Raw genomic sequence first — 6,527 nt, forward strand, 5'->3', positions numbered from 1 at the left:
GTCTCCCTACATTAAAGATATCATTGACATACTTCAGGGTTCTCCTCTCAGATTCATTGATCTTGCTCTTACATCTGCCAAAGACCCCTACTGGGGATGGACATCTGCGTAATGCAAACATAGACATGGGGAAGAAACAAGCCAATGCATGGCTATATATCATTGGGATATCAAAGTTCTGAGTAGCTTGTTTTGCTTCCAAGTTTAAGTTCTTAGTGGGCTGTAGGTGATCAATGAGAAACAACCAAGTGTCAATGTGGAATGGATCCAAGAGATTCATATCATGTAGATCACAGACCTTATTATCATGTGCCATAAGCTCTGCCTCCAAAACTCTGGGTGGGAAGAAAGGATTTGTATACGTGGGGCATGAGTTCTTTCTAGCATTTGTCACTGGGGTCACCATTAGATCTGAGAAGATCTTCTCCTGGTCATCTTGAGATAATCCTTCCATATTGCAAAAACTATGCTGGGGGGGTGATTGCAGGTTTTGTGGAGGAATAAAACATTTTAGGCCCATATTCTCTGCAAAAGTTGGACTGACAGGGGGGGTTAAACTGAAGTTGAGGAACAGGTTCCTCATAGTGTTTGGAGATGACTCCACAAGCCAAAGAGAGCCTTGTTGTCTTCACAAACGATTTGGTCTGGACAATGATTCATGGAGTTGCTTAATGAGGGTTACTGCTTCTTCCACCCTGCCTTTGCTAAAAACCAGGACTTTGCATTGAAAGATAGTTACATTATAATTAGTCTTCCAAATTTCGGGTGCTCTTTTAGTTCTTGCCAGCCCAAACCGATTATGGTCTCATGGACTCTTTGGTGAAACATGGTCGTGATTGCTTGGCATGCCTAGGAGGGGGCCAGTAGCAGATCCTCATAACCAAACTTGGTGAGGTCTAAGAACCAAGGTGCCTAGGGGAGACAGAAACAAACCCATCACATTAGGATCTTTGTCATCCTGACGAGCTTGTTACGATGCATGTTACCTATCCGAACCGTCAGATCTAATTCTCCCTTACTACATTTTCTTGGCTCCTATGTAAAAAGTTGCCCTTCACATCCAATGCATCCTCATTTCCATGCTTGTAAGTGCATTTCATGGTGATGTATATGATTTAGGGTGTTGGATCTTGCATCTAAGGTTGATGCTCATGTATGCATTCATGCACAAACATTATCAGATTAAGAATGTCACTTTTCAAACAGTTTATCATTTATATAAAGTGCAAAATTCAACTACTATCATGTCATACAATTTGTTATATAATTTCCAAACTGTAATTTCAAATTTGTCCAAGACACAATACAACATAGATTATCCTTCAATTATACTATGCTTGCATAACAACTACATTACATTGACTAGTTTATTTTTTGACTAGGTATTGCCTATAAGGAGCCTCCCAAAAGACATCAAACAGTGTCAAAATACTCTAGGGAGTCATATAAAGAGCTTTCTTGTAGTGGATATTCTTGAACTGAGGAACATTATAGGTTGATTTGAGTTGCCATCACGTGTCTCATTACTCTCCTTCCTATCAGTCAAAAATATTAGGACAAGTAGCTAGACTCACTTGCATCCATCCACAAGCACAGCATGTCAGAACATGAACACAATGCAATGTGGGACTATAGGCTTCACGGCCCAACCACAGTTGTTATCCTTGTCAACCCCAAAACTTTTTTCCAAGGAGGAGACACTGATGGCATCGATTTCTAAAAAGTACTAAGGAGTGTTCTTTTGATTTCCTTCTATTGTTAAATGATTTTTAGCCCAAAAATGTTGTCATAAACTCATAATAGTGTTAGTCCTTTCAATTGCAAGAAACAAAATTTTATATATACATGTAATACTGTCATAAACTTGCATCAAGATTTGCAAGAAATTTAGTAATGTTAACACTAGTTTGGTAGAAGGACATAAAAATGTCCTAGGACACTTTTATGTCTTGTTAACTCAGCCACTTCTTAGAATTATTCAAAAGCATCCATAAACTATTTTGGATTATTTGCCATAATAGCTTATATGCTGAAAAAAACTTGGAATTATTATGGATTGTAACTTGCACCTATTACCTTAAGTTCTACCAAAAGTTTTAAGTTCTCAAGCTATTTTCTTAGGTTTTAGATAAAATGGCCATACTTCTTCGTTATAATGAGTTGTTTTAGATTTTGTAAGTTCAAGAGTCTAAGGATAACTATAACACATATGTTTAGATTGCATTGGAGCTAGATAATCATACTTATTATGATTTATGGCCTCAACCATAATTTTAGAGAATGCTGACAACGAGGCAAAATTTGATCTTTTGCAAATTCTTTGACACATATAACAAGTTCCAAACTCAACCGTACTTTGTATACGTCTTGAATAGGATATATAGAGTATCGTAAGTTTTAATGGGACCTAATATCATGTAGAACACCAAATTCAAACCGTATTTTGATTGTTCATTATGTTGTAATTCATGCTAAATTCAAGGTACAAGGGTTAAACGGTATCATTAGAACATTTGAGACTTTCAATTATACTTATAGGGTTCCTCTAACTATGACTGAGTGATACCAATTGAAAAAATCTATATGCAAAACAATTATATGTGAGATAATTCAAAACTATAAAAGCGAGGTTTAATATGGAACCTATTTTGGTAGTTTAGATTAGGAACATCTAATCTATTTCAATTTTAGCCTTTACTATGATGTGGTGACTTTCCTTATGATATAATATTGTTATAGTTAAGGTATGACACATTGTGGCTATTATATGTAGTATATAACGATGCTTCTTTATGAAATGCAACATACAATGCAACCCACTAGGCCAACCACTCTTGTTAATTGCTAAATCAATCTTGCAAAAATGATTTTTTAATAAAATTTTGCCACTCTTATGTGTTTTATATACTTATAAACACTCTATAAAAAATGATGGCTCATTGAAATAACTTTTATTTTCAGGCATGCTAAATAAAGTTTCAAATTTGAGTATTGTCTACGTGAAACACTATGTCCATACATTTGTGACATTTTGTAATCACATGTGATAGCTTTTTGTGCTCTTATATTTTTAGATAATAGTCCTGTGAGTCTACCTTAAGCTCAAGAGAGGATATCACCAAAAAATGCATCTACATCAAGTTGTAATTTTTTTGCCAAAACCTCAAAAAGACACTTTTATGTCTTGTTATGCTACCAAACTAGTGTTAATCCTTGCTAATTCAGTAGACCACAAAACTGCCCCATAATCGAATAGCTGCATATAATACCCTACTACCCCTTTATGATCACTTCAGTATTCCTATATAGCCACAAAAGGGAAAAATATAAGTTATATGTAATTATTTCAATTCCTCAACACTAGCATCATTAAGGGGAGGGGTCGCGCAACATGTTTGTATGCTAATGCAATGGAGCAGGGTGGGGACTATAGCGAGGTTGTCCTCTACCACCTGAATGGGTCATGGAAGTGCCACGACTTCTAATTTTCATCCCTTTATGCAGGTTAATGAGCTTGGTCATTCCTTGCTCATAAATATTGGGATAGGGAGACTAGACAATTGGCATAGCTTGATAACTGATGGTAATGCATCATAGATGAAGCGATGTGAGTTGATAAGAGTATCGATGTTTGGTCGGTCGGAACAAGTGAAGCTCATTAGCTTGGAGTCATTTTTAGGATAACAGAGTGTTAGGCTAGAACTATGGACTCCGAGCTCTGGCATGGATATCCTCATGGGAGTAAAATGTGGGGTGTTTAGAAGTAGCTAAAGTGTCTAGTCTTCTCAGTATTCTTACAAACTCTCTTCACGTTTCTACCTTGATTCCATCCTTCCTAGGCTAGCCCCATGAAAACTGTGTTCCCAGTGTATAGTAAGGTGCTCATAGGCTCCATGCTCGCTTAGGGTAGTGATATATCAGGGAGGTTATTGAGTAGTTACTACGGCGGCGGGGGGGTTCCATTGACGGACGAGCTATCCATCATCATCTATTACATAAACCCAGAACCGATAAGGGCATGCAATGGAAAGACCGAGTGCATGAACCGAAAGACCACGAGTGCATGGAAAGACAACGTCCGTTCAATTTTGGTCCAACTTTAATACGTGCTCCATGGCTTGAACAACCTCATACTAGATGTGCAAGGACGTATTATCTGATCGTGGGTCACCATTCGTTGCATCACTGGGCTCATGTGAGCCCTCAGCCTCTGCATTAGTAGGGCTTGTAATGTGTGCTCTCACACAGGTTGTGCAGGCACTTCACATTGGGGTGAGGGGCTGGTGGATACTCCACCGGTGCATGTCTAGTTCTAACACAGGTCTCTTGAGCACAAGCCCATCGTGTAGTACATCTATCCAATGAGGTGGAGAAGCATATGGAATGCAATGATAGAGAGGAGTGAGTCTATATCATAAGATAAGGGGCCATGGCACAGAAACATAGGGAGAAGAAAGGAAGAAACTGCTATTGAGGGGAGGGATGCCCGTTGGTTGACCTACCAAATCGCCCTGTCACTTTGATCGTACGAGAATTTTCGGTGGGGTTGTGAGGCTTCACCTCCAAGGATCCTCTTGAATGACCAAGAGTGCAAGCATCTCTCACTAGGTGAAGGAGGAGTATTGCCACTCCGTGGTGGTTGGGCAAGAGAGGGAGAGTGAGCCTATGCCACTCACCTGGGTGCTCTCCATCTTCTTAGACACTATTGGAGGCATGTCCCTCGAGGTTCCTTTGTCGTTGTTAGGTGCTTCGTTTGAGCTGAGCCGTCATGCCAGGCCTCTTTGTCTTAGGCTCTGGTGCTTGAGATACTCCAAAATTTGGGCTGTCAAAGTTTTTTGGGGAGCGGATGCCAAGGACTTACTATAGCTCTTGGGCATTGGGCTCAATGTGCCTTGGATTCTCCTTGGAGCCATGTCCTCAAGTGGCTATTGTGGACCAAGCCCAAGGGTGGGAAGGTGGGAAATTAAGTTCACAAGTGCCAAGGACACCAAGTACCTTGCACTTCCTAGAGGCTCCACGATACACCATTCATGCCTCATATCTTTAGGGCCCCTTAGTATTTTAAAAGCCCCATGGTCGAGGTGGTGGAGGGTTCGATGTGAAGGCCTCTTTTATATATTTTATATATTTTAGCTCCCTTTTTTTCCTGCTAATTTTTGTGGAATCTTTTCTTTTCATTCCCCCTAACCATCGAAAACTTAGTGTGCTCATCTTGATAAGCCTCATGTGCCTATCGGATCTCGGGGGTCAGTTAGTGTAATTACGGCTACTTTGAAAGAGTTAATCAAGGGGTTTGTAAATGCCTCTAATTCTCTAGCCAGAAACCCTCATTAATTATGGGTATGCATACTTGTAGGTGATCCTACATACGAGTGTGTGCTGTTCCATCCATGGGATCTAGTCCCGTCCTTCTTGAGAGGCAAGTGTGTGTGTGTGTGTGTGTGTCGGCGCGTGCGCGTAAAGGGGAAAAAAATAATTTCCACAATAAAGGAACTATAACTAAAACTATATATATGTGTAAAAATGAATGCGTAAGCAAGAAACTATACATAAATATATAAGTAAAGGGCATATAAAGTGTAATAAGAAGATGAGTGACAAACTCGCGGAATAGTCAATGGAGCCTTAAAATGAACAAGTGCCAAATAATGGAAGCTACAATACTATATAGAGACTGATAAATGGGGAGACTATGAATAAGAGACTGCTGAAGAGCAAACATTAAGAGCTAGATCAATGAGACAAGAGCTTGCAAACAAAAGCTTAAAGAACCTATCTATCCCATGCAACCGAACAAATAGTGAGGCAAGAGGAATAGCGAAGCACAAGCAGGAAAAAAGTGGGATTCTATCATTGCCAAGTAGGAGCATGAAGCGAAAGAGACCTGACAAACCATGTAGCATGTCAAGCGAGAGGCTGGGGGAGAAGGATGAGAAGGAGGCATAAGCAGACAATTGTGTCCAAGCAGTTTGAAAGTAGGGGATGAGGCCACACAACAGGTAGCTGAGACCACGACGGGCATCCAAAGCATCGCTAAGATCTGAAGCTAGCAAGAGAGAAACTGAGGACCGTGAAACCATTACGAAAGTGTAGGAGCACCGCTTGAAAGAAGAGCTCAAAAGCAAGAGGTAGCAGCCAATGTTGGCAATCGGTAATGAAGAGCGTAAGACTAGTTCAACCCAAAAAATATTGTACAATCTAAGCTAAAGGGCAGTAAAGGCATAGAAGAAGAAGAGCACGGGGCGAGGTCATCATGAGAAACTGTGAGTACCAGAGAAGACGTGTGAAGGAGGGGAAATTGAAAGCAACCATAGAGAACTAGAAAGACAATGAAGTCTTGAAAGAAAGTAGAAGCACTTTAATATGAAGCCCACAAATAACGGCGAACAAGGAGAGTCGTGCCAAAAAGTAGAAGGGCAATTAAGTAAGGAAGGGAGGAATGAAAACAAGAAGTGTTTGGGAAGCAAGGCAAGGGGTTGGAAGGGTAGTTAGGGCTAGTGGGTGGTAAGGTGAGGGGTGAGTGGGTA

Source organism: Dipteris shenzhenensis, chromosome 20 (assembly GCF_047967505.1).
Source record: "Dipteris shenzhenensis isolate YYH24624 ecotype China chromosome 20, Dip_SZ_1.0, whole genome shotgun sequence".
Taxonomy (NCBI): domain Eukaryota; kingdom Viridiplantae; phylum Streptophyta; class Polypodiopsida; order Gleicheniales; family Dipteridaceae; genus Dipteris; species Dipteris shenzhenensis.